The following is an 11,882-nucleotide window of genomic DNA, read 5'->3' as shown; positions in this document are numbered from 1 at the left end:
AGGCCGGTAATACTAGCTATTTGGGAATCTGAGGAAGGAGAATCTTAAATTCAAAGCCAGTCTGGATTATAGAATGAGTTCAAGTCAGTCTGGAAACATTTGTGAGTGACTGTCTTGAAATAAAAGGTGAAGACTTAATTGTAATTATAGTTCAGTTGCAAAACACTTGCAAAACATGCACAGGATACTAAGTTCAATTCCCAATATTGGTGTCAATAATGAGTGTTTTAATGTGCCCATTCCACATAAGAAAACAAACAGATTCAAGCACTAGTTTCAACCCAGGATCCAACAGAAGAAAACAGGGACATTTGGAAATACTTTCCTGCAGCAGGATCAAATTCTATGCAAATCTCAAGAATTTTAAGACAAGTCATAGGCTTCCTCATATAATTGGAGGGGTTGGCTAGTGTAAATCTTACTGCTTCTCCACTGAATTGCAGAAAACTGAAAATTACAGAAAAATGAAAAATGGAAAAAAGTATAAAAGAGAAAATGGAAATTATAATTCTACCACCGAGAGCTAAGTATGATTTGATGTTTTCATTTATTTATGATCAAGATCTCCTAAGTATATGGTAGCGTATTTGGATGTATAAATCTCTATTCCTTTTATTGGTTCTGTGGGGAGGCGTGGTGTTTAGAGGTTCTCTCACCAGTTAGACTGTGCCTTAGTTAGGGTTTCTATTGCTATGATGAGACACCATAACCACGGCAACACTCATAAAAGGAAACATTTAATTGGGACTGACTTATAGTTTCAGAGGTTTGGTTCATTATCAATCATCATGTCAGAAAAAATGTCAGTACGCATGCAGAGACACGGTGCTGGAGAAGGAGTTGAGAGTTCTACATCTTGATCCACAGGCAGCAGAGGTATACTGTGTCCCATACTGGGTTTAGCTTGAGCATATGAGACCGCAAAGCCGACCTCCACAGTGACATACAGTGCCACTCCCTATGGGTCAAACATTCAAACAGATGAGTCTGTGGGGGCCATTCCCATTTACCACAGGCTGTCAATTCAGTTTACTACTGCAGCTCCAGGGTTACATTCAAGATCTGTCTGTTTCCCAAGCCTCAATTTACTTACCTGTAAAACTAGTATTCTAATAGCATAAGGATCAAATGAGATAGAGTGTGTAAAAAGCTCCTGCATTAATTCTTTTATCTCCATAAATAAAAATGGCTAATTTTGCTGTGCGGTTTTGTCGTAGTTTCTGTGATCTTGGGCCTTCTTTCTTTTCCTCTTGTTCTCTGTGACTCTTAGTTTCTTCTCTGCTCTGAGAGGCTGATAGTTCTCTATTTTTAGTGTACATCTTTGAGTTTTATTTTACAGCTTTTGTTAGTCTATATTTATCCAATAATCAAAGTTAAGGACGTGCTGCGGCCTTTTTCTACCAGAAAGTAAGAATCTGGCTCCTCTGGGTAGATGGCTCATTGCATGCATCCATTCTTTGAGTTAGTCATCTTGTTGCAAAATAGGGAAATGAACATTTTGAGGTTAAGTGTGGGTGAGACCTGTGATCATTCTGTTTCAAGGTAAGGAGCTTAGAATGCAACCAATTCTTTAAGATTCCAAACTTTTTAACTTGTTTCTTCTCATTGCTGATGGCCCCTGACTTGCATTTTGGACAACCAGGGAACAAATGAATAACCCCTTCCTTTGTTGTTCTATGAGCCTAATTCATTACGGGCAGCATAATGCAACACAAGCAAACTTTAGCTTATACTGGTTTTCTCCTCCCTCCTATCTCCTTTGAAGTTCACATCCCATTTCCTTGACAACACCACTAATCAATTTTGATGTACTTTGGTTTCAAGAAGTTCCATGGGAGCTAAAAAAAAGACCTTTGCCCTTGAGTAGATTTCTGATGCAGTAGTGTATAATTAGTAATATATGAAAATGTGATTAGAGACCAATATGAAGTGGCAAAGAATGTGTATAAAATTATATTGAGCAAGTGTGAACTTATGAAGATTCAACATGAGGAGAGGAGTACTGGGTATGGTTTCCATTGGGGTTTACCTCTATCCTGGCTTCTATTCCATCTGAAATACTATAATTATAATTGTGAAGGGGATTCAAAGTGTTTTATTAGAGCTAAATGGTAATGCAATAGCAAAAGAAACTTCTGCAGGGGTCCTTGGATGTTTGATGTAAATGTAAAACAGATTCTACTAAAATAATACATGTCAAATATAAAATCCATTGTTTCTAATTACTGCCACTTCACAGACTTTAACTACCTAATTTAGCCAAAGCATGAGGGGAAAATATTTTGCACTTGAAAATGTAAATTAAAACATTTTCCGATGCAGCCACTATGGCATATTATTGAGCTTGGCAGACCCCTGCTCTGTTTCCCATGGTCCATTACCCTGGCCCAGTGCCTTGGAGCTTATCGAGGCTGCAAGACAGTCTTTGCTTCAGACTCTGCCTGTGTGATAAGGACTATCACCTCTCTAGGTGGAGAAGATTCAGGTGTGCCAACCTGGGGCTCTGACCAGAAATGCACGATAGAGAAGGCTGTGTGCTGATGTCGTACAAAGTCTCATTTCTCTTTTCCATCTTTGAAAAAAAAGGAATAATGATCTCCATGAAAACTATATGGACTTCCTAGAAGTAAAACCACAATTCTTTTACTTCTTTGACTCTATTAGAATTGAGGTTTTACATGAAAAAAATTAACTTAATTTTATGTGTATGGTGTTTTGCTTGCATGTATGTCCCTGTATCACATGCATGCCTGGTCTCCACACGGACCAGAAGAAGGCGTCATGTCTCCTGGAACTGGAGTTACAATGGCTGTGAGCTGCCATATGGGTGCTGGGAACCAAACCTAGGTCCTCTGGAAGAACACCCAGTGCTTATGACCACGCAGATACCTCTAGAGCCTGGATTTAGGTTCTTAATACAGATCAGCTCTGAGAGCAAGCAGGCTGCATTAACCTGCAGGAAGTATATGTTAAGGAACTTGGATCCAGATGAGCTTGGAGCCATAGCATACTCTCTGTGTCACACCCACATGTTAGCAGTCCTATTTAACAGGATTTCTGGCTTCTTCCTGCCCATGTTACTTTCCCCCGTTACTGCCCTTAGAACTTACTAGACTTTCATTTTCTGTTACTCCTCATAACTGTATCCCCAGGCTGTGGAGCTTGCCTTGATACCCAGATCTTGGACCTATATGACGAGAGACAAATTGTGTAGTATCCAGAAACCTTATATGTTTGACTTCCATTTGTCATATTTTTTCTCTCTTATCCAAATATTAACTGGGTTCCAAACTGCTTAGCTTTTGTGATTAGGTGAGATCAGTGAATGCAAGGTAGTATGACTGTAGGCCCATTTTTTATGTCTATGATAAATACCTGAAAAATAAAATGAAAGAAAAAATTAAAAACCACCACTACCAATACCATTACCACTACCTCCAACACCACCACCCACCACCCACCACCACCACCACCACACACACCATTAGCTTAAAAAAGGAATGGTTTACTTTGTCTGATGATTTTGTAGGTTTCTGCTCAAGGTTTCCTGGTTCCATTGTTGGGTCTACTGAACACCATGTCAGGGAATGCATGGTGGAACAAAGCAGTTCACCTTTTAGGAGACAGGGAGGTGTGAGGAGCCGCCCTCGCTATCGCTATTGCCGTTAGAAGATGGCGCTGACATCTGCTGTCAGTTGGAGTTAACCGTTAGAAGATGGCGCTGACATCTGCTGTCAGTTGGAGTTAACCGTTTAAGCTGTGCCTCTCCCGTGGCGTCATCTGGGGTGATGTGCAAACCACCAATCCCGGCTCTACACGTCTCACTCGGAGCTCCTAGGCTTATATAAGGGGCTGGGTTTCTTAGCTTGGGGTCTCCCTCTAAGAAGCTGATCATCTATCTCTCAAGATGCATTAAAGCTTTACTGCAGAAGGATCCGAGTGTTCTGCGTCGTTCTTGCTGGCGAGACGGTAGCGCGGGACATCGAGGGATGATAAAAGATAGGGGAAGAAGAGGATGAGAAGAAAGAGAAGAGATGAGGATATGAGGGCAGAGTATATCCGTGGCACACCACGAGATACCCACTTCCCCTAATTGGGCCTCACCTGCCATGATGTCACCACTTTCTAATAATCTGTTTAAATGTGAATCTCTCAGTAGACTAATCCACTTATGAAGACAAGCTTTCATGGTCCAATCACTTACCCTAATCCACACCTCTATACATCATGATTTAAAGACACTGGTTCCTTTAAGGGATACTTTATACCCAAACTATAACACTTCAGCTTGGTGCACAGGTATCTGCCTGTCATTGTGAGTTATTACTGTAGTTTTGTCTTATAATCTAGGATTTTGGGAATGCAGTCTTCAAAATATTTTCTAATTTGGGACTGCTTTAAATTAGCTTTCTTTTCTTTTTCCCTTTCTCTTTGATAAATAAGATTGATCTTCACTGGAAATAGAGTTGGTGTGATCTCCTGTCTAGAGATAAGCTTTGCTTTAGGGCAAGATCATGACATGACTCATGAAAGCAATGATGTCAAGTTTGTCATGGGACTGACACAGAACAACTCCTTGAACATAAATGCATACATGACATCCACATGCAGAAGTGAAGTACAATATCAGATAGTGTGGTTATTTCTTGCCAGGTGACGAAAGATGACAATAATTCAACACATGCAAAAAGAAGCAAGGATGAAAGTTAAAGAAATGGGGGCCTGACATTTTGGGGACTTCTGACTGATTCTGCTTTCTGAAATAATGTATCCCAGATCATGACACGACTCATGAGAACAATGATGTCAAATTTGTCATTGGATTGACACAGAACAACCCCTTGAACACAAATATATGCATGGCATCATCATGCTCCTATACCCACACAGAGGGCAGTGAATCTCTTTCCACAGTCCAATAGGATCAAAGGTACCACTCTGCTTATGGCCAATTAAAACTGCAATTGTACTTTTGCAACCTGTGTTATCATCTATAACTGTGTATGTAAAATACTACTATGCTCAGAGGCTTTCAACAACAATACTCACTACTTCTTAGTTTAATGAGTCACAGCTGTAGAAGCTCCTCAGTGAAGTGGTCATGACTTGTGATTTCCCATATTTACTTAGATATTGATTGGAACTACAGCTACCTGGGGGCTTGACTGGGGCTGGAGGATTTGATTCCAAGGTGCCTTAGTCATGTGTGGATCAGAACAGCTGTTGGTGAGTGGTTTCAATTCCTCTGTAGAATGGTCTATGCTCATATTGAATGATAGATGCTGTCTTTACTTTGAGTGCTCCCACTTGCACCAAAGTGGAAGACGCAAATGCTTCTTATGATCTTAAAAGGGACACAGCATCGCACCTTCATTGTCCCGTTGTTTCTACCATCAGTCCTCATTCACAAGGATGTGCTTACCAAATGGTGAGGACCCCTGGTTGCCATGTTGGAGGCTGGCTGTAGTGACTCCAGAGTGATACACTGCAGAGACAGTTTTCCCTACATCACACAGGTATTTGGATAACCATGATAATCAGCATTTGCTCACAAGCTAACTGCCATTATTAATGACATCACTTATCTTTTTGGATTTTAAATTCATACAAATGCATTCCTCCCTTTTGCCACCTACATAATATATGAGTGATTCATGAATAGAGAAGTTCCCCTTTTGCCTATATAAATCTTTTATTGGTCAAAGTTCTCCACTGAGTGTGTGTATAGAGAGAGTGTGAGAAAATGACATGCACTGCCAAAATGGTTGCTTCTGCACTTCAAGTTCTGGCTTCTTCACCATTCTTAAATATATAGTTTGAATAAGAATATTGTAACAAAACATCTGGCTTTTAGATCCAAATTGCAGCGTACCAACTCTATGATTTTGGCTAAGTCATTTAGCCTTAATGAGTGTCTTTTTTCATGTTGAAAAGCGCTAAATATTTTTATTTTATAGGGAAGCAAGAGGATTTTGTGGAGTAGTTATTTTTAAACTACTGGTGGTTCCTGAATTATGATGGTTTTATTTAACTTTTAAGAAAATGTGAAATTATGAAAACCATACACTTTGGGTAGAAACAGTTCTTCAGTTTTGAAGTTTGAGCTTTTCTATCATGATTCAAGGACACTGAGGCACAGCTCAGTCAGTCCTTGGTCTACCAACACTCTATAGTGTGTCATCTTCTTAAACTTATGGCATTTTCAAAGGAGATATTCCAATAAACATGGGTGTTTGAACATTTTTGGTTGTGCTTAACAGAATGCAACTCTATTGTAAGTTGAGGAATGTTTGTATTACACAATACTTGTTAATTCAGAAAGGTATCATGGTACTGATGTAGAATCAGAAACTATAGTTCCAGCAATTGGTCCCTTCAGGGCCATACTTTCTTAAACAGCTGTTTGTCTGCTATGAGTATCAGTTCCTTCCTTTATAGCAATGGATTAATAACAGCTTGAGTTTCATGCAAATATGGAGCTTAGGTGATATGTTCTTTGTGTAGAAATGATTTTACAAAACCAAGAGGTAGGAAAGAAGTCACAGTGTATTGTGATAATGCGTGTAGCGGGGGAGGGAGATATCACGGGAGCATCTGGAAAGGAATTACAGAGAATTGTGATAATGTGGGGGGGGCAGGTAGCCATCATGGGAACAAATTGGAGTGCTGCCTAAATCAGACTTCAGGGTCACAAAAGATATTCATAAGGAAATAAAATCTTAAAGTGAACCTGAAAATTGAGTTAGAGTTATGCTAAGGGTGGTGAGAGAGAGTTTTGGAAAGGAATATCCTAGGAGGGAGAAGGAGCCTTGGTAAAGAATGGAAAGCATGAGAGCATACAGAACACTTGATATTTATTCAGTGTGCCAATGGATGGAGGCCCATGAGCTAAAAGAGATGCTCACTTAGAAGGAACGTTCTTGCAAGCATGAAAGAAAACATTTTCTCAGGTTGTATCTTAAGGACAATAAGAATTTCCTAAAAGATTGCAAAATAGGAAGAAGACACAATCAGATTTTCATTTCAGAAGAATCACCCACTCACACACAATGGGCTGTTGTTATTGACATACAGGCTGGGATAATTCTTCATTGTGAAGATTGATCATCTTACTTGGAGTTGGCAGATTAATACCCTCCCCAAGATGCCCATGTCCTCATTCTTGAAACTGGTGAGCATGCTGTGTTACTTGACAAAAGGGACTTTGTGGACAGAATTAAAGTTATGGACCTCAATCAAAAACTACATGGAGTTTTGCCATTAGATGAATACATAACCCAGTCTCATAAACCAAATGAGTAGCAAGTACTTGTAAGAATGGGAGGAAAGGACTAATAAACTACTTGGGATTTCTCAGGAACCATGGGAAGGGGGATCATGGTTCATAAAATGCTAAAATTAAAAATTCTGGGGGTTGAGGAGATGTTTTATTGGCTAAAAGAATTTGCTATTTGTCTTAGTTAAGGTTTCTACTACTGAGACAAAACACCATGACCACAAAGCAAGCTGGGGAAGAAAGGGATTTTAGGTTTACCTTTACATATTGCTGCTCATCATGGAAGGAAGTCAGGACAGGAGCTCAAATGGGGCAGGAGCCTGGAGGCAGGAACTGATCAAGAGGTCATGGAAGGGTGCTGCCTACTGGTTTGCTTCCCATGGCTTGCTCTACTTCCTTTCTTATAGAACCCATGACCACCATCCCAGAGATGGAGCTACCCTCATGGGCTCAGCTCTCTCCCATAACTAATAAAATGCCTTACAGCCAGATCTAATGGAAGCATTTCCTTAATTAAAGTTCCACCTTTCAGATAACTGTAGTTTGTGTATCAAGTTGACATATGACTAGTCAGTACATTGTTCTTCTAGAAGACCAGAATTTGGTTCCCATCTCCTATGTGTGGTAGTTCACAACAACCTGTTACTCCAGTTCCAGAGGATCTGATGCTCTCTGCTGGGCAGACACTGTACACATGTGGCACACATATAAAAAATAAATAAAGAATAGCTCTACATATGATCTAGCCATACCACTCTTAGGTATATATCTGAGGGAAGGTGAGTCAGTGTGCTGCAGAGATCCTGGCATATCCATGTTAACTGATGCATTAATAAAAACAACTGTGTTATGAAGTGGGTATAGATCTATATCCTCAGATGAATACATAAAGCGAGTTGGGTATGTACTTAATGGAATTTTATTTAGTTGTAAGAAACAATAAAGTATACCATTTAGAAATGATCATATTTAGCAAAAAATAAGCCAAACCCACAAAGGCAAAGACATTTTTCTCTCATATGCAGAATCTAAATTATATCTATCTCTATATGTATATGCCATGAAAATAGAAATGTAACTTTGTGGAAAGGAAAATAATGGTTGGGAAGGGAGAGGCCAGTAATGGAAGTGAAAACTCAAGTATATAATATATTTGTGTGAACAAGAGTTTATAAAAACAACCACATTGTACAACGTATATATACTAATACCTTAAAAAAGTTATACAGATTTCACATAGGACAATTGATTGCCTAGATTTGATGAAGTTAATCTAATCATTTGGGCCATTCAAAGTGGAAGAGGAAGGCAGAAAATTGAGAAAAATGGGTCTGGAGAGAAGGAAAAGAGACACGAAGATGGGAGGATTCAATCTCCCATCATTACCTTTGAGGGTGAGGGTTGCCAGGGGTCAGGGATGAAGAAGGTCCCTGGGAGCTGAAAATGATCCATGATGACAACCAGAGAGTCCTGAAGTCTCAGCTCTGCAGACACAGGGACTGAACTCTGCCGTCACCCAGAATTGGCTTCAGAGGGTGCTCTCACTGGACTTCCATTTAGAGAACACACACTTTCTGAAGCTTTGGGTTTAGCCCAGTAAGCTCATTGTCAGACTCTGACTTACTCAACTTAGGTAATAGTTGGATATTGTTTTAAATTCCTGGATTTGTGGTACTTTATTAGGATAGCAGTAAGAAATGAATATGCCAAGCATCTCAGTGTCTCTGTCTCCTCCCTTTTAATATCAACATCTCCTTTCTCTGGAAACCCTAAACAATGACTGGTGTTCTTACATCTGCTGCTGAGCACAGAGGAGGTGTATATATAGAAGGCAGTGTGCTCTAGGGTTAGGAAGAAGACTGGGTAGAAGGCAGAGGAACCAGTTAGGAGGCTGTTGGCTGTTTTAACTTAGAGAGAAGATGGCATGGGGGGAACACAGAAGCCATGGGAATAGAGATGAGGATGAATCAGAGAAATAATTGGGAGGCCGAATCCATGGGACATTAAGTGCTGTTTGATTAGTATTGGGAAGAGCAATCTCCCCTGCCCTGTCTTCTGTAACCTCTACCCCTTTGCTTCTGCCACCTAAGAGTAAATTGTTTTTGCAAGCACCAGACTTCCTTCTAGTAAACAAGAGGACCACACTCTGGAAGCCATTAGCACTGTCTACTAGGGGCAGCCAAAGATAGGAAATGACAGCTGAGACACAGCAAACCCAAAAGGCCTCCTACGGACAGTGGCACCCAGGTGGTGAAACACAGTAACTTCAGTCACTCCACACTGCAATTGATGGCAGGAAATGAAGAGAGATTTTGTACTGCCCAACATCAGCAAGTTGGGAGATCCAAATATCTGGAATGAAATTTGAACCAGGGGATTTGGCTGGGTGTCACAAACGCTTGCTGATTGTTGGAGATCATTTCACCCTAGAGATTTTTACTTATATATTCACACACCACATGATGCTTTTGAGGTCAGTGGTTGATTATGGGCTATGTGGAATACACACAATGGTAGCCTGACATTGATACCACACATTGTATTATTGTATGTTTGATGGTCTTCTGGGCTCACCCTTACAGTAGCTCATAAGTTTATGACAGAGTTTAAACATTCATAATATCTTAGTGATACTGCCACCAATGGACTACCACTCATACATTTACTATGATGCAAGTAAATATACCTTTGTGCTGCCAGTTGTATAAAAGGATAGCACATGCACTTATGTATAGTATGTGATATTGGATAACAAATAGTTTTGTTACTTGTTTGTGTATTGTGGTTTGAAAGAAAATGGCCTCCAAAGGGAGTGGCACTTTTAGAAGGTGTGGCCTTGTTGAAGAAGGTTGGCCTTGTTGGAGGAAGTGTATCTCTGTGGGGGCAGGTTTTAAGGTCTCTTTTGCTCAAGCTTTGCTCAGTGTGACAGACAGTGTACTTCCTGTCGCCTTCTGATCCAGATATAGCTAGAACCATGACTGCCTGCAAGATAATATTCTCCCTGTCATGATGATAATGGACTGAACTTCTAAACTGCAAGATATTACCCCAGTTAAATGGTTTTCCTTTTAAGGATTTGCTGTGGTCATGGCATCTCATCAGAGCAATAAATCCAAACTAAGACATGTATTTACTGCACTGTACGACACATTGTTATTTTTGAGTGTATTCTTTATGTGTGTTAAAATTGGCTCACTGGGAAATAGTTTCTCTTGTTGTAATAGCAGCTGTCTTGTATATCTGCCTACTGTATGTTTTGGTTGAATCAAGATGCTAGGTTGAACAACTAAACACTGAACTGAACTCTTGGAACCCAGTGACAGAGAGGGAGGAGTGATGAGCAAAGGGGTCAAGAGCATGTTGGTGAAACCTATAGAGACAGCTGACCTGAGAAGGGGGAGCTCTTGGACACCAGACTGATAGCTAAGAGGCCAGCAGGGGATTGATCCAAACCCCCTGAATGTGGTTCAGTGAGGAGGCCTCGGAAATCTCTGGGGCCTTGGGTAGTATATCAATATCTACCATGGAGTACAAATGAACTTTGGGAGCCCATTCCACATGAGGGGATGCTCTCTCAGCCTGGACACATGGGGGAGGGCATAGGCCTGCCCTGAATGAAATGACAGACTCTGGAGATGCCCCATGGAGGGCCTCACCATCCCTGGGAAACGGTGTAGGGATTGGGTGGGGTCTGGGGGATTCGTGAAGGGGCAAGGGAGGAGGGGAGGAAGAGGGAGCTGGGATTGACCTGTGAAGCAAGCTGGTTTCTAATATAAATGAAAATTATGTTAAAAAAGATGTTAGGTTGAGTGACTAACCTGAACCTTTTGGGTGTATGTAAGCATGGCAAAATGGTCTGATGACACAGTTCCAAAACTATACCTGTGTTATTAAGAAATGAATGACTATGCTTTATCCCAAAAGATTTGTACCTCTGCTTATGCTCCAGTAACCAGATCCTGTACTAAATTCTTTCTGTGAGAAATACTTAGTGCAGCTTCCATCATCTTGCCTAGAACATGATGGAGTTAGGTCTGGTCAACTTCAGACCAATTTTGTTCAGTTTGTCCTTACTTGACATTTCACAGACAGCCCATTTACATTGACTCCTATTCTTGCCCAGTCTGAGTTCCCCCTCACCAGGAACTGGGAGAACCATTAAGTCTTGAGGAGATGCAGGTAGCAAAACATAGAACCAGTGACCTGAGACTTAGCCATGGCAAGTGGCTAAATTTGATTCTAGGTGAGATAGTAACATTCTTCTTCCACTTCCACTTTTCTTACATTTAAACATGATTTCATTTTGTTTTGTTTTTTATTTAAATGCATGTGTGTTTTTGTGTTAATGTGTACCACATGAGTATAAATTCTGGTGGAGGCCAGAAGAATCACACAGTCTGAATGTTCAGGGCTCAATTCAGGTCTTCTACCAGAGGAGCAAGCACTCTTTTTTTTCTTTAAAAATAAATTCTTTTTGTGCCGGGTATTGGTGGCACACGCCTTTAATCCCAGCACTCGGGAGGCAGAGACAGGCAGATCTCTGTGAATTTGAGGCCAGCCATGTCTACAGAGCAAGTTCCAGGACAGCCTCCAAAACAATACAGGG

At 40.6% G+C, this 11,882-nt stretch overlaps 1 long non-coding RNA gene across 1 annotated transcript; it reads right to left on the bottom strand.

The window, feature by feature from the left end:
• Positions 1–581: 581 nt before the first annotated feature.
• LOC121143118 lies at positions 582–3,680 on the bottom strand. Its single transcript, XR_005880229.1, has 3 exons — positions 3,510–3,680; positions 3,111–3,375; positions 582–958 (listed from the first exon to the last, which is right to left on the bottom strand). It is a non-coding gene; the product is annotated as an uncharacterized LOC121143118 (long non-coding RNA).
• Positions 3,681–11,882: the final 8,202 nt, after the last annotated feature.

This window comes from Mesocricetus auratus, unplaced genomic scaffold (genome assembly GCF_017639785.1).
Source record: "Mesocricetus auratus isolate SY011 unplaced genomic scaffold, BCM_Maur_2.0 Super-Scaffold_100011, whole genome shotgun sequence".
Lineage (NCBI taxonomy): Eukaryota > Metazoa > Chordata > Mammalia > Rodentia > Cricetidae > Mesocricetus > Mesocricetus auratus.
The sequence above is the reverse complement of the archived record's forward strand: the minus strand, read 5'-3'. Positions and strand labels throughout refer to the sequence as shown.